We start from the raw sequence: 26,385 nt of genomic DNA, 5'->3' as shown, positions 1-26,385 counted from the left end.
ATAGAACTCAAAAGTGATTCGTCGAATTTTACTTTGGACTCATTTTCTTACAAAGTTTTCCTTGGATTCGTCTGTATATTTGGAATTGAGGGGCTGCAATTGTTGCTTCATTTTTCTATTCATTTGTATTGACACTACTTTTCTGTTACCATTACTACGTTAGTGGATTAAATAAAAGTTTAAGTGTATCTTACGTATCTAGACTTTCCAATTTTCACCTATGCGCGTGCAAAAATGTGTTCCTCTCTTTCTTCGACTTCAAACCACTCGCGATTCCTCGAAGCTCGGATCCTTAACCCATTTGCATCGTCAGCGAATGTGTACGCGTACTTGAACTCCGTTAGGGCTGTCGATGAACAGCGCATCAGGCTGAACGAACAACTATTAATCTTTCCATGTAGAAATATTATTAGTTCGAAATATATTCAACTGTATTAAATTCTTTACACGGAATTCTCTAACTACTCTGAATTAACCACAGTGAATTCTCCCACATTTCTCGCGTCACAAATTATATCTCCAATCTCTCGCTTCTTACATACGAAAGGAAGATTTAAAAATTCTTTTCCACTTTTTAATATTTCAGTGTTCTTAGTCCTCCATCGTCAAAGAGAAGATGATCCGATTCGTCTCGGTATACAAATGTATGTTTTATATTTCCATATAGATAACAATACAGATAACTTCCATATTTCCTAGTCCCAAATTCCCAAATTACGAAGACAATCAACTGGAAATTCTTACTGAAACATCTGATACATTCAAAGCATGAAATGAATGAAAGGATCCTCAGTGTTCGCGAACTTGGATCGACCGATCCAACGGTTCCACGAGGATATTACACGCGGGTCGTGTTCGTTCGATGGAGAACACTACGGCAGGAAGAGCTTGAAATTTTTTAATCGTCGTTCACCTTGAAACAAGGCCCGCCACGAAGTCACGCGACGCGGTACGTCATCCGGTCACGGCTTCGGTGCGCGTTCAAGGGACACGTTTTAAAGCGACGCGGGAATTTTAATACCGCGCACAAAAATACCAGCGCGCGGCCCGGTTATTATCGCGACTTAATTGTTTGCGGAGATAATGAAAGCCGAGGGATGTTCCAACCCCTCGCGCATGAGATTGTTCCGTGTCTTTTGCCTCCCCACCCCCCTCTCTCTCTCTCACTTTTTCCCTCTGCGAAATACCGAAAACTCGATTGTCTACGTTCTTTTTCCCTTGTGATTCCCCTTTCCGAGGAAACGTTTGGATTCGCCTCTCTAGGAATCCTTTTTACTCGTCTAGTACAGTCTAGTACAAAGGATTACCCCTTTGCACTCGAGATGCGACCCTCAGTCGCCATTTGGTTCGATGGAGCAAAATTATTAGGTTGTCCCGAAAGTTCGAGTGCAAAGGGTTAATAAAATGGAAGGAACTTTTAGAGTGTGGAGGATTAATAAAAAAAAGAAATTTTCATTAGAAGTACCCTATATCTAATGAGATGTAGACAACATTTTTGGAAAATGTCTTAACGAGAGATCATGCATATATTAAGGAACAAAATTGTTTTCTTTCGATATTTCACGCATTGCATTATGTAAAGATTGAATATCGGTATTTCACGGTTTACGTCATGTGACTGAACCATGCGCAGTTTATCTACTTTATTGTCTTCTTTCACTGTTCCCCAAGACTTATAATGACATCTCTGAAAAATTTCTGCTGGATTGAATATTTAATAAGAAACTTATGGTACAACGTAATATAAACTTTGACATTTAACATCACAGTTCGTATATCTCAACACACGAAATATTGAAATAAAACATCTCTATTCCTTAATTTACCTGCGATTTCCTTTGAAAATTCAATTCCAAAAATATACCCCCCGCGTCTCGCCAGAAACCATTGAACATTCCCGTCGACAAACTTTCAAGGGTCAATACGTAATCAGATTCCATTTCGCCGAACTCAGCAAAATACCGTCACGCCGCGATCGAAAGCTCGAGGGAAAATCTCGTAGGAAGACGGCGACGCAGTGTGATATCGTTCGGGGCTCTTTCACAAATTCGGGCGGAGATCCTCGCGCAAAGCCCGCCGTTGCGCCATTCAGTCGCGAGAAAAGGGACTCCGCCATTATACTTCCCGTAGGAGGGAGCACGGTCCGTCGGTAATCGATGGATCCATTTACGATATCAAAGTTAAATAATCGATAGAGGAGAGCGGCAGCGAAGATAAAGCGGTCTCCAAAGAGAGGAAGGAAAGAAGAGATACAGACAGAGAGAAGAAAGAAGAGAGGGGGAGAGAGGGAGAGAGAGAGACAACAGGAGCGAGGATCGCGTAGTTAGTCGCGGATTAAAAACCGTCGTTCAGACACGACCGAACAAAGGTCGGCGTAAAAATAAAAGCTAGGATCGTAAAGGAACGTCTCGACCCGTTTTTGCTTCCATCGGAATTTTTCGATGGTAGGCAGTACCTGGAAAGCTTTCGAGACTCGAGAGACCGGCCGACGCGATCTCTTACCGATTTCGCTTCCCCTCCGCCCTTTCAACCCGCCTCATCCCCATTGTCCAGCGAATCAATTCGCTTCTGCTGGTCGAATCTGCCGACGTTAAATAAATTATGTCAAGATTCAGCATTCAAATGCTTGAACATCGAGGAGTCATCAATGAGAAATCACTACTACATAATATTTTGAACAAGATAGACTGCCCTGAACTAATCAATCAGATAAAATTAAATATACCAAATCATTCACTCGGACATGATCCTCTATTCAATATACCGAATTACAAATCTAGATTTGGTGATACTAACAGCACCAATAGGATTTGCACCACTACAAACAAATATAGTGGCCATATAGATTTGTTCTATGATAATAGGTCGAAATGTACAGCAATAACTCTCGTGAAATGAGGCATTGATCTTCGCTTTAATTCCACTATACAATAATACATATAGTATTAAATATTAGTATTGTAGTATTAAATGTACCATAGTATTAGATATAAGTATTAGTTATTAATACACTGGTATTTATGAATATTCCTAAATAAGTCAAATACCAGACACATGATACATAGATAGATTTGTAAAAGAGGGATTTAGTAGCCGTCACTGAATTGAATTAAATAAATTAAATTGTTATGAAAGCGTCAAAGTGTCTCTTTACCTGGAGCAACAATCGACGTCGTTTCCCCCCTCGACGCGGCGCTCGGAGGCTCACGGTTCGTTATGCACCGGGCTCCGGGATGCTTCGATCGGCGTCTTTAAAACAAGTTCCGTGTAACTCTCTCTCCCGCGGACAGTCTATTTCGCCGGCAATATTTCCAGAGTTGTCTGGGCGGGAACGGCTGCCAGCCGAGACACGCCATTTCCAAACTATGTAATTTCCATCCCTCTCGCCGCCTGGGCTGGCCGTCCATCGAGGGAAAATCGGCGCAGAGACAACTTTGTTCATAAATATTCAACGGCACGCACAACTTGGACGATCGAGAGATCGAGGACAACGTTGCGTGTATCTTTCGATTTTGCATCCTGGTAGTATCGTGTCAATTGTAAGATCGATCGAGGAATTAGACCGTTTCTGGAATTTGCTGAGAATCGAGGGCCCTTTGTTTCCAACGCTGAGACAGGGGAACTGAAATCGTGCCAAGGCGACGAATACTTTTCGTTTACGTCACGGATGCGAGCGGGGAACGCTTAGCGTTCCACCTAGTCGCCGAGTATTTTCGAGTGAAAAAATTCTTGCGCGTTTCTGGTCGCGTTCGAAGAGGTTTGAAGACTCTGGAGGTCACTGAAAGTGTTATGTATGATATGTAAATATAAGTTTATATAGACCTGTAGATACAGCTTTGTAAATTATGCAGACCTATAAATCTGTGTAGAAATGGGAATGTATATCTAAATAGACCTGTATCTAAAACGTAAATTTATATTCCTGGGACATAACTTCACTCTAGGCAATCATTCCTTATCATCCCACGACGTTCACCCTCTTTTGCCCTGCATTCTTTTCGTCTTTCATACTTTCATACACACATACTTCCGTTTCTCATCAGTACAAAATGTCAGTTATATCTCGTCTCCCATTTCTTTTAAGTTATTCTCATCGCACATATGGACAATAAACATTACCCCTTGCACTCGAGGAACGCCCAGTCGTCATTTGATCGATAAACTAAAATTATAAAGTTTGGCTTTCAATATTAAGCTTCGTATAATGCATCGGTATGCGAAATATTGTAATAAAATAGGTCTGTCCCTTAACCTCTGCGATTTCCCATTAAGTTAGTTGCGAAAAATATCGAATGCTTCTAGTGAAATACTTTCGAATGCGAAGGGTTCGCCCCACATAGCACAATGCTGATTCGAAATTCTTGATTTATCATTGATCGAGGAATCGCCATGCTTTCGGCCGCACCCTGTATAGCCTGCCAAAGGGATGGGGGAAAGGGGAGGCTGTCGCGTCGCGCAAAAGAAAGATATCCACTTTATGTCTCCAGTTGGCTCGCGAGTTTGCCGACTTATATTTAGGAACAAACAGCGTCGACGACGTGGATGTTCAGCGCGGGACCGCGACGACGGAGAAGGTCGTTCATTCCCGGAGCATCCAGTGCGAGGAATAGAAGAAACGGTCGATACGACAACGCGTTCCGTGTCCCTCGTTACCGGAGACTAATTCTTCTCTCAGCCGTTCGTCTTTGCCCGTATCTCGCGCCTTGAAACGACTTTCCGTGGATATCTTGTAGAAGATGAAATTTGGTATCATTTCGAAAATTTCTCTAATTGGAGACTCTCGATTCAAAATCTTCTAACTAGGTACCTATGTCTGAGCTATTGTTTTCGCAAAGTGATTGATTCTTGGGAGACAACTTGCGCGGCAGGGGGTAATCACGGGAATATTATTAATTGGAACGTTAGAATATTGTTAACTGAAATGTTAGGGTACTGTTAACTGGAATAGTACAATATCATTAACTGGAACACTAGAATATTGTTAACTAGAACAACAGAATACTATTAATTAGAATACTATAACACTATTAACTAGAACACTAGAATACCATCAGAATACTACCAAAACTTGAAATCAAACATTTTTAATCTCACACTGTTCCTGTTTACACAGAAAAATCAAATAGTATTCTTGAACTCGAGTAAACTAGTAAAATTAAACGCAATCTCATTTGTGCATAGAAGCAACTAGAAACTAACTCCACGAAACGAAAGGCAGAAAGACTCGACGAAATTACATGAAGAACCAACTAAGAGTTTCTATACCGAAGTTCGAGAACATTCGAAAAGTGTAGTTACTTTAACAGCTCCGACCACTTTGGCCACTTCGGCCAACGAGCGACTCGTATCGAAACTAAACGATCAAACCTGATTAAGAATTCCTCGCCGGCGGAGGGAGTTCCTTTCTTTTCGTCTCTCGGAGAAGAATCTCGTTCCCCGAGAATCGATCGGCATAAACCGATTAATAATTTCGAGATGGTCCCGCTAGTAATACCGCGCGAGATCCGAGCGTTCCCTTTCCGTGGGAAAAATATCGCGGAGAACGTGACGCGGCTGGGAAATAGGAACGGGCCCGCACGCCTGGCCCGGCCCTCCGCGCTTCTATCCAAGCTACGCGGGGAGTTTCGGTCGGAACGCCTGTCGAATAAATCACATTACATTTCTGGTATAATTAAACTGTCGTGCCCGGGACTGCGGCGGCCGCGTTTTCATTCACCGCCGCGGATATTCTAATTACGCGTCGCGAGCCGAGCTTACGTAGATTCCACGGTCACCGTGCTCACTTAGAGGTGGACACTACCCATGGACATTGGCAACATAGGTAAACTTTAAGGATTTTGTTTTTGTTAATAACTGTATTGAATGAAAACTTCTGATTTCATCTGGGTGTACAACTGTGATCTGCTTTATATTTATATTTTTTCTAAGCCAAAGTGTTGTGAAATGGCGTAGTTACTCGCTAGCTTCGGAACCCCTTTTCGTAAAACATCTATTGTTGGGGGACTCGATTACAAATAACTGTAACATTTGAATACAAAAATTTATAAGTGGAAATCTATTATCTAAAATCTAAAATGTACTCGAGGGTATAGGTGTGTAGACATTATTATAATGCAAAGAAGTTTTCAGGTTTTTGGAGCTCCCAAGCGAAAACAGAATGTAATTATCTCACTGTACAAAAATGATATCTGTGTAATTAAAAATATTATCATTTCTCAAATGCAAGAGGTTCACCACGCACGATTCGATTGCCTTACGTATTATGCTTAATAACTAACTGGAAGCAAGAAGAATTCTACATTCGTTATAAACCCACATCTACAAAGATTCAATGTTCACAATGGAAAGATAACAACTTCAACCTGAAGTGGAAGAATAATGTTTACATTGATTAAACTTAGTTTCGAAACTTCGTCGCGTCCCTCGACATTGTAAGGTAAGGGTTAATATATATTATACTTATAGCGATTATCTCCAATTACTTTGAATAGTTCCGGAAACACCGTCAATTTCCTTACGCACAGAGAATCGTGCAAACCCATTCTTCACGTTGTTCGTCTAATTGAAAGGCACACGTCCCATAGTTCCGCGTTCCAAGGAACTATAAGGAGGAATTCCAATGGACTGTGATGAAGGGGATCGCGAGAGAAGCCGGCGGACTCGAACCTTTCACCCCCGAGCCATCGTCATCGGGCAGAAGTTAAGCGTGGGCGATGACTGCGGGAATTGCCGGAGACGGTTCCGATTGTTTCCAGTAGTTTCGAGTAGACGACAAAGTCAGGGGTCGAGCGTTTGGCACACGCGGGTCGCCTGAAAAATATTTCAGCGGATGGGCACCCAGACGGAGTAGTCTATTTCCGTTTCAAGAGTTCCGCGAAAGGTCCCTACCTCTCTGTTGGTTGCAGGACGAGACTCGTTGTATGGAAAGCTAGTTAATTCCCCGTGCACCGACCAATAATTTCTTGTCTCGTCGACAACGATCGATACACGCGGGAAATTAAGTTACGGTACTGTCGCTCGTCCCGCCTAGTTCGTATCGTTTCGTTCTTGTTTCCGGGCGCAAAAGAGCAGGGGGAAAAATCGAGGAGGTTTCCTTCGAAATCGAACGACCGCGCCAGTGTTTCCCTAATTGCGCGCCGTTGGTGCGGGAAGACTGGTATCGCGGGCTTGAATAAAATTCCGTTGTCATCGTCCTGGAATAATTGGCGACTTTCAACGTTCCGCAATTCGAGAGCCATCGACTCGTTACCGGTGCGCCGGCATCTTTGTTTTTCGCCATCGCAGTCCGTGATCTTAACATCGGCTTTTTAACTTGACTTTACCGCGCGAACTTTAATCTGTAATTTAATCAATCTGTACCGCGTGGGCGATGGTTCTTCTGCTGTTAGAGGAGTTCTTGTGTGTACGGTAGAACCTTTGTAACTCGAAACTTTGTGACTTGAACGATTTCTTCATTTCCATCTGTTCAGCTATGAAAACCTTGAAATATTCTTTATAACTCGAGTTTTTGATTGGACAAATTTTGTCATTTCCTTCCATTCAGCTATGAGGGTCTTTGTACTTTTTCAAGTATTTCAAGTGTAAAATCCTCTGTAACTTAAACAATTTCTTCACTCTCTTTCTGTTTGGATATAAACATCTATGTACATCGAAATATCAAACCTTTATAATTTGAATTGTTCATTTTTAGCGCATATTTGACATGTACAATTCGAATTCAGAAGAAGCGAGACTAATTAGATCACTAATTCTGTGATCGTCTTGCATCTCCAAGTCGAATTTTCTTTCGTTAAACCTCTATAATTCCAGATTTCGATGGAACCTCTGCAATTCATCTTTGCGATATGAATTTTTGTTTCCGATTCAGCTTGTAAACGTTGTCTCTCCTTTCGAGAGATCCCTTGCGTAAATGTCATGGTTCACTGTTGTCGCGCACTTCTGATCAGCTTTAAAAACAACTTCTGACGCACAACAGCAGCAAAGCGGTATAAGGGATAATTGTACGACGACGTGGTCGCGCTTGCCCCAAATAGCGGTACAATTTCCGCGAAGAAAATAATAATAATGGGAATGGTAATCTCGGGACGGCCGCGTCACGATCAACGATTTTGTTTGAAGTCGTTCGCGAAGTCGATAAACGGCGACAAAGGAGGACGACCGTATCGTGACGCGAAACAAAAGAACGGACTTCGAAGCGAATCCTGCTATCGTGGATGAGCCTTGGAAACCGGGCCGCGACTTCTTAACAATCGCCTAAGCTTTCATATACAAAAATAGAAAAAGTCTGGCGCATCTTTTATCCCCTAACATTTTCTTTTCCGAAATCTTTTGAAATTCTAAATCGTTACTAACTTCGAGGATTAGGAGATCTCTGCAACAGTAAAAATATACTTGATCGATGTTACTTGATTTCAAATCTTTGGCACGTTGAGCGCGGTGCCGATTTTCTTCTGCTTTTCGTTCAGATGGCAGAGAGCAATTACACAGTCCGAATACAATGTTCGTTTGAGCTATGGTTCTGTGCTTGCAATGTTTTAATTAAACTTCATTAAAATTGTAACATTTATCGTTAACCTTGACACTGCCGGTGTCACGCACCGATGTCGCCCAAACGAAAAGTTTGCTATCAGTCCCCAGGGATTCTTTATCCCTTCTTCACCCCTTGCCATATGATTTATCTCTTAACATATTGCGTGGGGGAAACGTACTTTTACATTTTTTGCAGTCTGTCACTGAAGCGCGGGTCACGTAAAAGTACATATTTAGTAGATTTGTGCTGAAGAGCGGATATCGTATAAATACGATGGGCATTGTAAGCATGTATAGTGTTTGTGTTGCTAGGCAACGATTTGCATTGTTTTTTTAAGAAAAATAATCATAGAGCATACATTGAAGTGTAAAATAAAAAAAGTTTCGCTGAAAAAACGAAGTAGTTATCGATTTATTGCGATTTTACTGAATAAACGAACGCCCACTACACTCGTAAATCCACGGCGAAATATACCCACATGCAATGTGTTAACTACAATCGAAACAACTACTTCGTCGTAAATAAATTATTAGGAGAAGGACAAATTTTGATACTTATTCTGTGTTTACGTTTACTCGAAAGGTAAACAATTAATAATAGGAAGGTAATATTTAATTTATATTCAAAAGAGGATAAATAACATTCAGATTCGTCAAATTCAGTTTAAAACTTTCGTTACGAGCCTAACACGATATTGTAGGTCAAGGGGTTAACCCTTTCACTCGGAACTGTTAGAATGTAAACACCGAACACCAACTATAGATGATTTTTATTTGCTATCGTAAAAATTATTGGAATACTTTTTCCTACACATTGTAACAATGTTTTCACTTTAAATTTTGTTCTCATTAACCGTTTGACTTTTTCTTTCATACTTCTTTCGGAAAAAGAAGCTAGATTATATATCGAATTCTTGCATACTAAAAAAAAGAGAACTATGATCTGATCCCTTGTTATTTGAATAATTAAATTATTTATATGCAACATTGTATCCGACTTATGAAAGCCTGACATCGTCAAGGCGACGACAGTCGTTCTCAAAAGGTTATTTTTCAGAAGGTCTTAATTCAGAAGTTTATTTTGTAACACTGAAAGCGTACCAATTATTGAAAACTACTCGAACGGCAGGACTTTTTATACAGTGAAAGAACATACGTGCGCACTTGCGCCGGAACGGAAAGGTCACTCATTCAAATTCGGTTTTTCCCCTTCATCATGATAAACTGCACGATCACGTTTCGAATCCAATCGCGGAGTAACGAATTCAAGAACTTCCTCGGACTGAATCGCATCACTGGATGGAACGAGTCGCGTCCCTTGGCAATCGCCTCTTCGAGTTGTCAGAGAAAAAATATGGAACAGGAGCGGCAGAGATTTTATGAAAATTTCTGGGTTGCAGCTTTTCGAACGCACGCGAGATTTTATCGACGTGCATTATTCGTTGATTAATACAGTGGAGAATAAAGACATATTTACTCTCTTGTCGCAGACGTGCATCAATTCCATATGAAAAAAACGTTTAGTTATTTGTTTAAACTGCTTCATAACATTGGACTCGTGTTGAATATTTTGCATTGAGTTTCATTTGTATAGATATTATTTACACAGTGTATCGATTGTTTAGAACATGTTTTATTTATGAACCTTAAAAATATAGGATCCATTCTCAAACAAATGAAATATGGTATGGGAAAAGCGATAAAATATCTATTCCTCGAATACACTTTCCTTGTTAATCCCTTTGCTTATGATTTCTTTGGCGATTGCGCTAGAATTATTTTGTAATTAATCATTTACTAGAAACAAAGGATAATTCCATGTTCATCTGTATTCAGGTTTAAAGTCTACCAATTGATCAGAGAAAATATTTCATTTGAGCTCAAAGAATTGAGTAATATTAATTTTTGTTAATTTCTGTTTGAAGTGTTCTTTACGAGTTTGACGCGTTATTGTATAGCAAGGGATTAATTCGGATGCGGGTGAACGTTATTGTTGTTAAAATGGTCATTAAGGTGCGACTTAATTCTATTCTCGTAATGTTCGTCGGGACGTGGCAACGGGTGTTCCCTGTTTCCCGAATTTTTCTAAGCCATTAAAAGGGTCCGGGTGGTAAGAGGAAGGGCACGCTTCCACGGTGGGAAGGATCGGGGGCCGAACGCGCGTGTAAGCTCGTAATCTCGATACCGATCTAATCCCTAAACTGCAGGCAGAAGGGCGACTTGAATCGTGTCGGGTCGGGTCAGGTCGCCTACGAAAGTATTAAGTTGCCGCGTGAGTTCTGCCGGCCGCACTTTACGCCCTTATAAACGATTTGTGAGTAGTCCCCTTCGTTCGAGTCGTTCTGAACTAGAAGTAACCATTTCTAAGATACTTTTACTAAACTGAATAAGTAGAAGTAATAATTTTTTAGGTATTTTTATTAAACTAAGTAAGTAGGAAAAGAAAGAATTTTTAATGTACTTCTACTAAACTAAGTAGAAGAAGCAACCATTTCTGACGTATCTTCCCTAAACTAAGTAACTAGACAATAACTCAAAACAGAGCAACAAGTAATGGAAAGGTAGCTAAACAAGGTCATAGTTAGAAACTGCCCTTTCCCGTAAAAGAGCGTCTCAAACGAAAAATAATTTCCATTTCCTTCGAACACCGCTGCAATTTGATAAATTATAAAATAAAATGAATTTCCCAAGCCCAATCTTCTCGTTTTTCCAACGTACATACCGTCACAACTGAGAAACGCGTGGACAGTAATTCAATATTTCCATCGAACTACAAAATCAATATTCCAATAATTCGTTGCTTCGTTACGAACAATATTCTTACTCCTCCGTCGACATTATTTCGAACGGTTCATCGGTTCAACGACAGAATCACTGTAAAAAAAAGAAAGAAAAAAGGAAAAAGAACAACCGATCGGACGTGCGAGAAGAGCACACCTAATTAGAAGCGGCGCGTAGGGGCGCAAACGGGGTAGATTGTTCGATCGATCGCGATGATTTCTGCCCCGGCACGACTGCGAAAGCAACACGGTGCATATGCTCGGCAGCCGAGCACGATGACGCCATGTGTTTCCAGCTGGTTTACGGGGAGAGGGTTCGACGGAACACGGCCGATGCCTAGGGGCGCTATATAGGGTGCACGAAATGTTCTGGGTCTGTGGGCTTCCCGTGCAACGAGCGTCGGCCGAGGGTGGCCGAGGGTGGCCGAGGGTGACGGCTACCCCTACCAGCTGGCTGCCTTCCGCGTACGAACCAGCTCGTGCCCGCACACCGCTTCGCACGCTCCCCAACCCCCTTTTAATTACAACAATAACAACAGTAACGACTATAACAACGATTACCTATTCAGAATGATAACTAGCCGGATATTTACGCATTTATAGTGCAGTCTAGCTCGTCGAATACAACGGAATAGAGATTCCAATTAATAACGATACGGACGTGGCGATTAACCCTTTGAATGCTGTGGACGCATATACGGGCTATTCGATCTTTTTGTTCTCACACGTGCCCTGATGACAATTACAAGTGTATGGCATTAACATACACGTTCCTTGATATTATGTAATTTGGAAAACTGAGGAATTACAACTTAATTACGGTTGTATAAATTAACATGGTTCATCGATCTTCGGATGGCAAGCTGAGCTAACGAATATTCCATCCACACAGAACGTTTCGGCTGAGAGTATTAAAAGGATTAACATGATGCCTGGTACGCGAAATGATGTTTCATAGAATTTTCGTTTTGGCAAATCAACGGTTGAAATGGTGAATTTGCGCCGTTATCTGTGGTTTAATGATAGGAAACGGGGAAATGCTGAATTGAGAGCTCGTGTGAGTTAATGGATTGATCGAAATGCACTGATAGAAATGTGGTTTTTATTTTAGTGATCTTTTTGTAGCGTGTTTTGTAGACTGTTGAGTTTTATAATGGATTATGTGTGAATGTAGTTTATTTAGGATTCCGTCGTGCACAACTTACACTGGACTCCGAGCCTCTTCTTTTCCTCGACAAGATAAAGGATCTCGAGTCGCGTTCACTACGTTCTCGCTTTTTCATTATTATTGTCACAAGCCAAGGAATGTCCAAGGTGTATCTCCGGAATATCGCGTTACTTTAGAAATACATCCACCTCTTAAATTCTTTGTGTGACTTCAATTCGCGTCTCGAACACGGTTCCGCCGTTTGGAACCCCGAATATAATTACTTACCCGCCGCGATTAAATTACGCGTAACGTAAATCCCTCCCGTTTGTGTCGCATAAACTCTAAGAGCTCTTCAAATATGCACAAATTGTTGAACAGTCGTTCGGTTTGCCCTGAAATTCTCTTGCTCGTTAAATTTTACGCACCAATTAGAGATCTTAGGAGTACCGGGTGCGTACTATACACTGAAAACCATTGTATTGTGTTCAGTGAATATATCGTGGATCTTTCACGTTAACAATCTTCGTACTTCGAACGTTTTCATTTTTTATTGTAAATAAAAAGCTGCAATTTCCCATTGCTTTCTGATTCTTCTAAATTTTTTACACTACGTTTACGAACATTTATTGCACGGTATAGTGTATTGCTCCTAGAAAAATTCATGTTTGTTCATTCGGAGTTTAGAAGTTAGAAGTATAAAAATAAATAATTGAAGTACCTGCTGGTGTAATTGCATTAATCAAAGTCGACGTAAACATTTACACAAATAGTATTTATAAAATTCAATATGCGTGAAATTGATGCGTTCCGTAAACCTGGTGTTCACTTCATTCCAACGCGTTATATTTATAACATCATCTTCTTTACTTCCCCCCTTCATTCTAAAGCAATTTTTATTCTGCTTCTTTTCACTTTTGCACTCCACTCGCAACGTACCGCCTGTTTTCTTTAACACCAGAACTACTGTACCAGTCAAGATGGCCGGTTTTAGTGTTCTTATTTTGCAATTATTAATATTTTCAAAGTATTCAATATCCGAAGTGATTTTGAAAATAAATAGTTTCACTTAAATGTTATAAAAACTATCTGAATAAATCTAAAAAAAAGTGTATTGTTACAATCTTTATAAGCATTATATATCAACCCTAATAAACGCACGGTAATTCTAATGTTAACCGCGCCTTAGAAATTTCTCCAACATTTCATTATTCGTATCCACCGTCTTATTCTTCGACTTATCCATCGAGAAAAAAATGTTTCGCACGAATCTTCTCCAAAAGCTGATTACCTTACGACAGTAGAAACTTAATGGAATACTTTAATGTGCTCTGTTGCTCGGTTTCCTTCGTTAATCTCAGCAATCCTCATACAAGTAGCATTTTTTTACGCGTCCAATCATCGAAGAGGCAATAACCCATGTTCATTCGAACACCGGATATAGCCGATAATGAATGGAAAGAGATCGAGCGCCACCGTTGTTGTAAAACGAAACTCGAACAGCGTTCGAGAAAGGAGCTGAAGAAAAGGGAAAAGGAAGCAGGGGAGTTGAAAGAGGGCAGAGTGAGAGAGAAAAAGAGAAAGGGGAAAAAAGGGAATTAACGGAAATGGTTAAGCGAGAGGTCGTAAAGCATGTTTAAAGGCGGAGAAGGACGATAAAGAACGTATCTCGGATGAAATGCCTCTTCCGAGCGCGTAGTTAGATTACTGCGGAGCGAGACGCGCGAAGGTGTCTTGGACCTTAGTGCCTTTGGCCGGGACAAAAGATCCATTTTCTCTTCATATTGCAAGAGTTTTAATTAAACGGGACGCAACTACATCGGTCTTCCATAATTGACTGATGCCCCGGACGTGTCGCTCGATCTTTTAACACTTTTGAACCGAAAATTGATCTCAACCGAACCTTCTCAAACATTCTCCTACACTCCAGGTCTTTCCCGAAATTTCCCTTTGCAACATTTCCTCTCGGAACTTACCACTTTTGAGCGTCGATGCACGTCGTGGTCATCAACCATCTTCACGCTACGTTCACGCCTTTCTTCTTACAATATTTAATCCTTGGAATACAGTTCTTGGATCTTACAGAGCGTAGATGGTGAATTGGTGGCTCGCGGGCTGCTACTTCCCTTCCGGTGCTGAGCAAACTCCTCTAGCCTCGTGCCATAGCCGTAGTAGCGTCAACTAATTCAAATATATGTGACTATAGTGGTACTTAGTCAAGGAAAAATTCGATTGCAACAGTTCAAATCTAACTACATATACGTTAATGAACTTTATAATTTACAATTTAGATTTTCATAGTTTTTAGAATTCTAAATAAACCGGTTTCAGTCGAAGTTGTCAGCGATTATGGAGTGTCATTGTTGTCCAATAGAAATGTGTTGTCATTTTTAGTTGCAATCGCGCGTGGTTTATAATACTATACGAATACTCGGTATATAATTGGTATACATAAACAAATTCTACCGTGCAAACAATGAATACAAACGAGTACACGGTGAAATTAATGATTGCAGCGCTTCAACTTCAAACGCGGAGATGTATTTAAGGGAAAGGTCCAACAAATGATCCAAAGAGTCTGCGAGAGGGCAAATCCAGTGAATAGGATCAGTATACACAATACTAGAAGCATAAAAGGGAGGCTTGAATGGGTTTATATAACGAAGACGAAGTACAGGTGAACCGATGTTAAGCCTAAGAGATCAGAACTACTGGAGCGACCGTTATGGATCGCCGATCGTATTCTGCAAACTTCGAACTTCCATCAATTGATCAATGATTTACATCGTTCCCAGCAACGACGGACAGAACATGGAATATTCTATCCGCGAATCCTCGAACGTAACGAGAGGCGAGCGCGAAATAATAATTGGACGAGACGAGTTAACGGAAATTCCAGGAAGACAGCCGGTTGGCCGGAAAACTGCATCGTCCGCTCCGCGAATGAATTATTTAATAAGAGAGGAACGGAAGTTCGAGGCGCGCGAAGCGGCGGCGGAGTGCTCGCGCATCGATCCGTCTTAAAGCGCAATTAAGCGCGCGCTCGCACGCTCGCTCTGTTTTTATCCCGCGGAGCATCGAATGCACGCGGCTGCTTACTTAACGAGCACATCGCGATGTTCCGACGTAATTTCCTCGCGCGGACCCTGCATCGAAAGATGTCCATTGTCTGTTTCTCGCATCGCGTACGCTCGGTCGACCAATAAAACCAGTTAACCCTTTTCCGAGCAATATCGAGTCGGACTCGCGATAAAAATTTTCAACCGCATTCGACGAATGTAAATCTTATTTATTTAGATAAATCGAAGATCGCGGTAGCTAAATACTACAGTCACTACGATCTTGGATTATCAATCGATCAACGTTAAATCAACCGAACTGGATCATGGATAGTCCTTCCAACCGCCGTAGATCGCTTACAGATCATCATACTTTACGACAAACGAGCTTCAAAATGGCAAAAATACAAGATTTCATATACATGAAATATTTCTTAATTATTATCAATATTTAACCTTTACAGTGAACGTAGATATGGAATAAGGATCGAGTTCTCTTCTTCTTCAATTAAATTATTAATATAGCAGTTGCACCAAGCACCGTTGTGACAGAATCCATAGGACAAGGGGTTAACGAGCAAGGAACACGTTGACGCGCGTTGAATCCTCCCACGCTCGAATTAACTCGTTCGTCGAGTCCTAGGAGCCCGCGATTTGCTCGTAAATGCGATTAATCGGTTTGTTCGCTGATTAGGATCAACTTGGATGGACTGCTTCAGAACCGTGAAACGTCGAATGTGGTTGGATCGCCGTTGCTATTGAGCTATGGAATTAACTACTCCAGGATCACTTCTCGGTGGTTGCTTGAAATTCATTTTGGTGCCAGAATTAATTTTTAATTCATAGTTATTCATTTCTTATTATTGCCACTTTGAAACTCGTTTGTTGCGAAGTATGATGATCTATAAGCGGTCTAAAAATCAATAACTTTAAAAGTATGAGCGATACAGAAAAATACTTCAGACAAAAGTTGTAAGGTATAGAGCTAATCGTATAGTGGTTATACTTTTTTACATTGTGGAGATATTACTAAGTTTCTTAAATGACAAGGGATATTTTGCGTTTCAATTCAAACGTTACATAAATAGAGAAACGAAATCTATTTGCACGCAATTTTTATTTTTAAAATGATAATCATTTTGTATAGCAGGGACTACTTAGCAACACATTGATAACCTTCAATTTTCGTTACCTGAATAGTCGAATTTGAGCGTTTTGTCCACAGGCGATCGCACTGTGCACCGGCGCTTTTTCCATATATGGCGTCTTAGATTAGCTATGTACTACCAGTGGTGCATGTCGGTGCGGACGTGTTAACGTTAATCGATCGATAAGCTAAGATCCTAGGGACGTAACATTTAGCTATCGCGGTCTTCAGTTTATCTAAGTGTTTCGAATAATATTCAAGGAATACGGATATTAAATTAGAAGATAACAAGGTATGAAACATTTTTAAATGCGACTTACGTTGCCCCGTCTCGTAACTGCAGATATACCAAGGAGTATCGTAAAGTTTAGTCAGAGGACGATAACGAACAGATAAGGACGATCGTGAACGAATAAGCCGGGATGTTGTTTGCGATAGAAGACGTTACGGTCTGTTTTTCGAAGGAAGAGCCCCGAGGTACACCGACAATAGCTGTCCACCTTACCACAAATCCTCCGAATTGATGATGCTTGGCTGGCCGAAGTAGCGTGGTATATATCGTGACCGTACACATGTCACCGAACTCTTCCCCCGATAAACGAGCCACGAAACGAATGAAATGAACATTAGGAAATTAATACTATATTTTTCCGTCAATTTTATACACATTGAATTTTATAAACATTATTTGATAAATATTTACATCGATTTTGCTTGATGTTACACGAATATGTATCCTGTCTATTTTTGAACCTCTAATTTCCAAGATCTGAATGGACGAAGATTCCATTTACAATTATTTCCATAAAACTTTTTCTGAGAACAACAGGATTAAGTACACAATAAATGTCCGTAAACCTAATATAACAAATACAGAATATTATGGTTCTCTTTTCTCCTGTTCTCTAGATTATTCGCTCGACGAAAATGATCGTTTCCCAGTGAAAAATGAAAAACAAGCAAAGAAATGTCTGTGTTACTCGGATTCGCAGAACACCAGAGGGACGCGAATGCAATGAAAACAACGGAGAAGCGGGGATCCGGGTAAACTAAACGCGGACTGCGTAAATGACATTCGCGGCGATCGAAGATAAGAGAATGCGCGTAACCGCGAAAGGGAGGAAAGTTGCGCTGGTGTAATCGTGCGATGATTTCATACTCTCTCGCGGTCTACCGCAGCGCGGTTTACTTTCTGAGAAGAATGATTCGCCGAAAGACGACGGAAGGAAAACTGGTCAAATCGAAGCCGAATTTATGAAACAGCGAATCGCGATATTCCATCGTTGTGGAATGGTTCCTCGAACCGTTTCTACTGTAGAAAGATGATTTGGACGATACAAAAACTAAGGCAGTCTTTCGCTGTGTATTTTGTTAAAGGTAAGTCGTAGAGAGATGGTCCACTTTTTTTAAGCGAACTGTTACATCGTAAATGTCATTGATACCTAAGAAAAGGAAAATATATGAAAGTAGATTCATTTTAAAAAGAATACTTAGGTAAACCTCTGTGCAAGATTCAATATACCACAAAAAACAACTGAGAATATAGATATTTTACAATGCAAATGAGATCAGGCCATCTCACTCGGAATTACTCTATAGTTTTGATTCGTTACTAACTGTATCGACAAATAGCCAATTTGCATTGTAAGGAAGATGAAAAACAACCAGACCCACGTTTTTCAACTTAGGTATCATGTGATCTTTTTACAATACCTTCTTGCGTGACAGTGAACTTGAACGTGAACTCAAGGTATGACCCGCAATAATGTGATCAATGGAGGTTGCGGGTCTGCATTACGATTATTGTCGATACAGTATAAGATCAATGAGTTGTTACACGCAAAGCAGTGTAAGCGTTGGAACCCTTGCGAACGTTGCATCGAGACAGTTGGATTTAGCGTATTGCCCGAGTACTTGCTGGAACAAAGACGTTTGCAATGATGTTCTAATGTTTTCGAATCGTATCAACATTCTTCTCGTGTAAACGTGGAATTGGATGTGCCGTTTTCCGATTTCAGTCGGTACGCCGCTGCGTGCGGATCGATGCTACAGCTCTCCGTATACTGGGCCGTAATTAACTACGAAATCAGTTAATTGCATTAGCGAGGTCGGTGTTGCGGGTTCAGGGAGGCTGGTTCGAAGATTGGACGTCATCGGATCGGTAATATTATTTACAGTTTCGCCCTGCGATTCCGCGAGTCGCGAGTAATTCGTGCGAAAGCCTTTGAATCGCTGCGAAGGGGAAGGAAATTCAAATAGCATTACGGGATTGGTTTACTGAAATAATTTTGCCAGCAATGTTGTTAATACAGCATTGAACGAAGCTAACGGAGAAGATGAATATTTCCTGTTCTTATTTTATCTTCAAGTTGTATTGCATTTATTGGTAGATGCTTGTGGTCCGAATCATTTCCTATTCCATCATCTTAACACTAACTGTACGATCGGGCATTTGACCGGATTTAAAATTTGATTAAAAATGCGGTTCCTGCGTTTCCATTCGTTCATTTAATCCTTTAACCGCGGAATCCACGTCGCTTGAATTTTTAAAAAAGTCTATTTGTGAACTGTATCACGCCCAATTCTATTCTATTATAATTCTTTTTGTAATAAATCAGTACAAATTTTCGGAGTGTTAACTCTACATCGATTCCACTATTACACATTAATGCCTTACTTAATCAGTTTTCAATGCTTATCTCTCCTTTTGTTTCCATTTCTACTAAGGAAAACCTATCATCTACCTCGTTTCCCTTTGGTTAATAACCAGTTATTCGACTGGTTATGACGGTAATAGGCATGTAGAAAATGACGGCACATTCAGTGCTAAGTTGCAGTCCACAAAGGAGCATCAGGCTTTTCGATTCTAGTCAGCGACAAGATGAAGCTTCAACCCTGTCTCAACGCGTAACGAGATTGATCTCGAGTGACGAGATAAACAGACTCCCAGGCCTGCGGAATATCTTCTGCCGAGAAGATAATGGCCCTCTTTCTGCCCTGCCAGAACATATTTGACTCCATCCACTGAGTCACGGGCCGCTCCCCTTCGCCCGTTCGCCATTCCGACCGTCGGAGCTTGGAACGTATGGCACAGTGCGCCGAAACTTCGGAAGGTCTGGCCGTATTAGCCCTCCGGGACTCGAAGAAGCGACGGGGCTGGTCCCCAAGCAGGCCGTGTCGAAGCAGAGGCGACCGAAATGTTTGGAAAATACGAATTCGTGGAACGCGTGCAACGCGTCGTACGGAATGGCCGGCTGCCAGCTGCGAGTAACAGCGTTCATGGCGGCGAGTGCAGTGGTAGTGGTGGTGAGAGTCCTTAAGGGTGGCCAGTGCGTGGAGAGAGCCGCTCTTCGAGCTCCGAGGCTTTTCAAACTTGATTCGGAGCGAGGGAACGATCGAACGAATACGCTGCGGTACGCGGGTACACGGTGACCCTATTCGACCCGGCTTCTAAACAAATTAGAGGTTCAACAACTCTCGAAGATCATCGTGGTTGAAATTTCAACCCACGCGAATTTTCTTCCGACCGCTGTTAAAAGGCTTGACGAGTGGTGATATTAATTTTTCTGAAACTTGTTCCTATTAATCCATGTCAATTCCCCTGCGCCCTTACACGATTGCAAAACAATGATAATATGATTAACGTGCATCCCTTTGATGCTGGGTTTCAAGGGTCAAGCGCTTCACGGTGAACCGAATCCTCGGCAAAATCCAAATTTCCGGTGCTCGGGCCCTCGAGAATGTAGAACAGAATGCGATAAAGAACTTTTCGTGAAAACTGTCCGGGTCAAGCACTGCGTGCATTCATCCCCATGGTTTTAACGAGCTCCAAACCCTGGTAGTTCGTGATCGCGTTAGGTTTTCCCTAATCCCTGAACATTCCTATCAATCCCGCGCCATTGTGTATCCTGAGCACTATAACTTGCGATGTTTTAACTCCTTGTGAGTCTCCGATCGAACGCTCGGAGAGGAGAAATTCGATAAAAGATAAAATTGGCTCGAAAATTTGATAACTTCCAGGAAACGAAAGTCGAGCGGGCGAGATCGAGCTTGAATTCGGTCGTCTGCGCCGGTCGCTCGTAAATGCGACTGTAAATTAAGTATATTACTAATAAACTGAAATTTTGGCAGACAAAATATTCGCCGCGCGGCCGTCGCCTCGGGTTTCGAAGCCGGCAGAAGTGACGGAGCTGCCCGGGGCAATTCGGCCACGACGGTTCTGAACGCGTCGCGCTTCCGATTACTCGTCGGACGGTACCTGGCTCGTAAAAATCGTCTCTCGTAAAATCGAGGAAATTCCAGTGGACGCGACACGCTTTGGCAAACGTACAACGGAATGCAAAACTCGCCTCCCACGCGGCTCCCCGCGTTCGCACACGCTCGCGAATCTTCTGCGTTTGATACCCTCGCGAAGAACTCTCTGAGGTACTAGTTCACACGAGAAACGTTCGCGAAAAGGGAATAGAACGCGATGGACGTTGCAGAGTAGAAAAATTTGGTTCGGTTTTGCTTCTTGTTGTAAGAATTTAAATATTCCCGCGTAAACGAGACTGCGCGAGCGCAATAAAAATAAACGAATGTACGAAAATGTGCAAACATCAGAAGTGGCCACGTGTTCAATAAAAAGTCCACCTACGTGGTTATCATTTTTTAACGCTTTGACTAAATTTGAGTAATACTATTTTTTACATGAACTTAAACATTAACTTTCCGATACTGACGTATCGAACGAACCGAACTTTGTTGAATGTATCAGATACGATGAGAACAGCAAAACAACGGTTACGAAGAATCTTGACTTTTTAGATTCCATTTCATTAAAAAAACTGTTACATAGGTGTTTCGGTGAGTATCTATTTGCCGGTCAACTTAGTAAAGTCATCACAGTTTTATTTGTAAAAAAAATACCGCGTGGACATCGCAGAGACTGCGACTGTAACGAACTTTTAGCAAGACGGTCTTTATATTCGGCGCCAGGGTCAACTGGTAACATTGCCTAGGAATCAATCGGGGCTGACCCGTTTCAAACGTTTCACGCTCGCCGGCGAACCAGTCGAAATAAACTTACATTCTTTCCAGAACGGACTCCGAACGGGATTTCTGATTCATTTCAAGTTCGAAGATAAACGAAACGAGGGAACTTCGAATTTCGAGCTTTTCTACGTAATAATATATCACGTATTTGTAACACTCGGCCCGTTGTATCTGGCACAAAAAAAATGAAATTAACTTCACGTGTATTTGTATTTAAAATTGAAACGCGTGGTGTAAGGTGTTAGAAGCTGACGCGACTCTTTCCTTGAATTTTGTTTGAATTTTAGAAAGACTATTTATTGCATTGAATAAAGTATTGTATCTATGATGACTGCTACTGAAACAAACGCTGGTCGCGAACATGTTAAAAGTTTCGAGTTAATCGATGGAAAAGGAGATGAAAAAAGATGAATTAATCGAATGCGGTAAAATGCAACTCGGTTGTTTTTCTTAACCGAAGTAACCTTTTATATTGGCTAGATCCGGCAAACTTGGCTGATTCGTATCTACAAAAAGAGCTTCTGTTTATGACTCCGCCACGTTTACTACCTCTCTATATCGTTACTTCTCAGGGACCACCATTATTCTGGCAAATTTCTATTTGCCTTATACCGTTTACCGTTTTGCTGTCTGCCTAAACGCTATCGCCACTATTTGTCCGGTCCTTTCATATTCATTCAAACGCGCCAACCTGTAGCTCTAATTTCTTTTCCGGTGCTTTCGGTCCGTTCCCTTATTTACCGTAATATTATCTGCAATTATATGCAGTTAACATAAATGAAACCTATAAATAGGATTTATACGATTCCATATACGAAACGTTCGCTAGTTAGCTGCAGAAGTTCCGTTCGCTAATTAGGCATCCACTGGTTAGCTATCTTTTTGCACGTTATCAGAGTCATTACCCTAGCGCCGCGAAGGTTTTAATTGGCGATCGTTGTTTATTAGAAAGTCGCTATCGAAAGAAAGTTCAGTCGATTTATTTACCAGCGCCGCTGGTATCGTTATCGTTTCGCGATTCGATTAAACCTCGACGCGTATACCGGTTCGATCAAAGAGCGACCGGGACGAACGAGCGGGGACAAGGGGGACGAAACAGAAGCTGGAATCTGATTCGAATCGTTTCGACATTCTGCAAACGTTAGCGATAGCGGCGGAGCCAGGGGAAACAGCTCGAACACAACGTCCGGCCGCGTTCTCGGGGAAATCACGACCCGTCCGGGACAAATAGCCGGGAAGAAATTAGGACGAACACCGGGGGGATTACCGCGGTGCCTCCATTTTCACAGAGAAGTTCGTTTCACGATGAACAATGGGAAATCGATCGGTCGCGACGTTGTTACGAATCGCGGAGGCGCGTTTCACGTTGCGTTATGCATGCGCCGCGCTGCGAAACAATCTTGTTAGAGACACGCGGTGTTCAGACCGGATTTACGCCGCGAACGTGATGCCTCTTTGTTATTTCTTGAATTCGAATTTTCCCTACATGCCCCGCGACTTCATATTCTTCATTCCCATTCCAGAGAGCCTCGAGCTGCAATTCGAAGAATACGAGCTCCCGAGCTCTTCTAACGACTCGATGGCGGTCGATTGTACGTGGAAACAACCCTTACAGTTGGAGTTGAGAAGTACAGTTAGTAAAATGTTCTGGGAATACTAAAGTCAGTCTTGTAAGAAAATCTAAACGAAGGGAAAGTCGAAGGCCGATCGTCTGCGTTTCGTCAGTGCGTGCCTTCTTAAGCTCTTGCGCTGAGAAGACGCACCAAGCATGTCGAAATGGTTTCGTTTCAAAATTGCCAATGACGTCTTATACATATCGATAGTCTTGTTGCATTACGCGTACTAGATCGTTTCGAAATGTATCACTCTACACAAAATTATTAACCGTTTGATTGCCACGAGTCTTTCCAATAGCCCGGTCGAAAAATGCCAAGCGGCGCGATCGCGTAAAATAAATGGAAACAAAATTCTTCCCGCAAAACATTGCTAAATCTCTGAATTCATTTCCAACGCGAGAGGTTAAAGGAAAGCGTTCCCGAGTCTCGGGGTGTAATAAACAGAGCAGGAGCCATGTGGAGGAGTCCTAAGGCTAAACAGTGCACTTGCTTCGTAGCCATCGAGGCGACAGCATCGCAGTAAAGTAATTTTCCAATCCGCACAGTTTCATTTCATTTGGGCCCACGGTCCTACAATTCGTTATCCAATTCTTCAAAATAATTATACAAAACTATAATCTTACAGTCCGATTACAAGATCATCGTGTGAGATACTCTCATAGCTTTAACAGGCTAATGATAGTGTATATATAAAATATATCGAGAAAGGAGGAACGAGGATATCATTATCACTTTCGAAGAAACACGGTGCCCATCCAAATTGCCACTTATCAATTGTTCCTAATGATATTACTTTAATACTTCAACGAGATGTTTCGATCTCCTTATTAAATCGTGATAGGTTAACCCATTTGCATCATTAAGCGGAATGATCCGCACGCAGTAACTGTTGCTTATCACCAGGAGCGGAATATTGCGCACAATTACTTTTACTTGACTATGTGTTACTCGGCTATATCGCTCGGAGCAGATTAATTTCAATCGAAAGGTTGAAAAGCTTTCAGTCGAGCATTTCTGATTGATAAAGTAAGCTTCGCGTTTAGAACGAAGATGCAAATGAGTTAAATGCAGTTTTTAAAAAACAGACTCAGCCGAAGGAAATGCAAAGGTTAAACGAATTAACCTTATCAGCATCTACTCAAAAACGCGATAGGATCAAACAAAAAACAGGGGCATAGAAAAGTGAGAGACACGCGGACAGAAACAATTCGACGATCGTAGCATTCGTCGAGTAATCTTAATTCCCCGCGACGAGTAAATACCTCGAACCCGATAAATCAGTTTGCAGCGGCAAACAGACCGGACGTTGAATCCGCAATCATGAAGAGGGTGAAAGCAAAAATACACAGGCGCGCGCGCGTGCAGATACACGCATGGAAAAGAAAAAAAAAGGGAAATAATCGCGGACGCGCGAACGGTTGAATAATAAATCGACAGCTTATGATGAGTCGAGCTGGCCGGGCCGCAAGCGCAAACGCCGGGGGAAACACGGAATACGTTATTCCGTGATTTTTAACCGGCTTGTTAACTGGTACTTTGTCCGCGGGACAATCGGATCGGGGTGGGCTGGTGATAAATTAACAACCACGGCGCCCACGGGCCACGCTAATTCGAACAGTTCGCGTGCATCGATGCACCAGAATAATAAGATGTCGGAGAAATTGATTCCGCCCTTTCCCGGCCGCCAAAGGGGATCATTTTAAATGAGGGTTGGTTGGTCAGTTCGCTGCACGTTAACACGTTGACTGCCACGGTGGTCACCAATGAGCGTCCAAATTATTTTAAAAACAATTACAAGAAGAAAACTGATGTCGGATTAAAATGTTTAAGTTGAATAGAGTAAACATTAGATAATGACAACACTCAAGGAGACCGGAAGGTTGCAATTATGAAGAGACAGAATCAAATTCATCCTCAAGAAACAAGAATTTTAGCATAACGAACGTAGAAACGCACAACGCGAGTGAAGAAGAAAGAAAAACTGAGAAGTATTTGACAATATTAAAGGTCGCGTTGAGTTGAGACCAACTCCCAGATCAAAGTTTATTGATAAATGAAATTTTCATTTGATTGAAATTTTCATCGTTATGTTTGTTGTTTTCCTGACTGAAGGGTCACGTTCATTGCCAGCAACATATTATCACAGTAGAGATATTTTTTTAAATGCAACGTATTCATTTGAACCTAGTTTTAAGAGATAACGTAGACCCAAGCTAAGAACACTAGAGATGCAAACAGAAGAAGAATCTTTAAATCTTTCTGCTGCAAATTGGAAACAATGAGTGGGAAATATACTTTGGGATCTAACGAATGTGAACTGGATTCTTGTTTAGATCCGAGACGTCTGGGTCTACCCTATGTTTCGTCTTTCGTTATCTGTCTCTCAGTCTAGCCTTTAACATCGGCCTCGACCAGTATCCTCATAACTGCCATTTCGTTTCGTTTCATTTGACAAGTAACGTCGAACGGGTAACGAGACACGACGAATTCAATATTGCTTCCGTTACAGATTACCGTGCCGACTGCTGCTCGTACATTATCGCGCCGCGAAGATTAAAACATTTCGATAAGATAAAATAAGAAAAAAGCAACGGGAGAGCTTGGGACCGAGCAACGTTCGACGATTTTGATTATGATCGAAAGTGAATGACGCGAGAGTTATCATTTTCAATTGTTTCTTTTCTTCGCATTTTCATTGGAGAATATACGAGGGACAGAGGCCTCTCGTCGTCTAATGTTACATCGTTTAACCTTTGAACCAACAATCGCCTGATCCCTTTTAGATTAATTCAAATTGATCTTTATGGTTTCGCGATTAAGTGATCAAATATTGATCAAACACGTGATACAATCTATCGGTGTCTTTTTTATCGTGCGAATGAAAAGTGGCTGGCCGAATAAGTGAAAGCTTGACTTTAACTCGTTCGGTACTGTAGACTTCCGTTGGCAACGTTTTCCCATTATTCGAGTATGCTGAAATAGGGGACACTCTCTATTGGTCTTTCCTCTTAGGAACATGGCGCGTTGTAATCATAGTTCAACAATTATGTGGGGCTGCGAAAAGGTTAAACGT

The 26,385-nt window shown here is 41.6% G+C and overlaps 1 protein-coding gene and 1 long non-coding RNA gene across 8 annotated transcripts in view; both read right to left on the bottom strand.

The window, feature by feature from the left end:
• LOC116427039 (uncharacterized) overlaps positions 1–26,385 on the bottom strand; it is an 84,013-nt gene that overhangs the window by 47,844 nt on the left and 9,784 nt on the right. For 5 of the 7 annotated variants that reach the window (XM_076368505.1, XM_076368502.1, XM_031976904.2 and 2 more), the window contains exon 2: positions 14,433–14,637. The exons of the other annotated variants lie outside the window; for them this stretch is intronic. The gene's annotated coding sequence lies outside the window, so the exon portion shown is untranslated. The remainder of the gene's footprint in view (positions 1–14,432; positions 14,638–26,385) is intronic. 7 annotated transcript variants of the gene reach the window in all.
• On the bottom strand, positions 5,893–7,133 carry LOC143174621 (uncharacterized). Its single transcript, XR_012998805.1, has 3 exons — positions 6,889–7,133; positions 6,483–6,810; positions 5,893–6,018 (listed from the first exon to the last, which is right to left on the bottom strand). It is a non-coding gene; the product is annotated as an uncharacterized LOC143174621 (long non-coding RNA).

The sequence above is a fragment of the Nomia melanderi genome, chromosome 6, assembly GCF_051020985.1.
Source record: "Nomia melanderi isolate GNS246 chromosome 6, iyNomMela1, whole genome shotgun sequence".
NCBI lineage: Eukaryota > Metazoa > Arthropoda > Insecta > Hymenoptera > Halictidae > Nomia > Nomia melanderi.
Note: the sequence above shows the minus strand (reverse complement) of the source record. Positions and strands in the feature narration are given on the sequence as shown.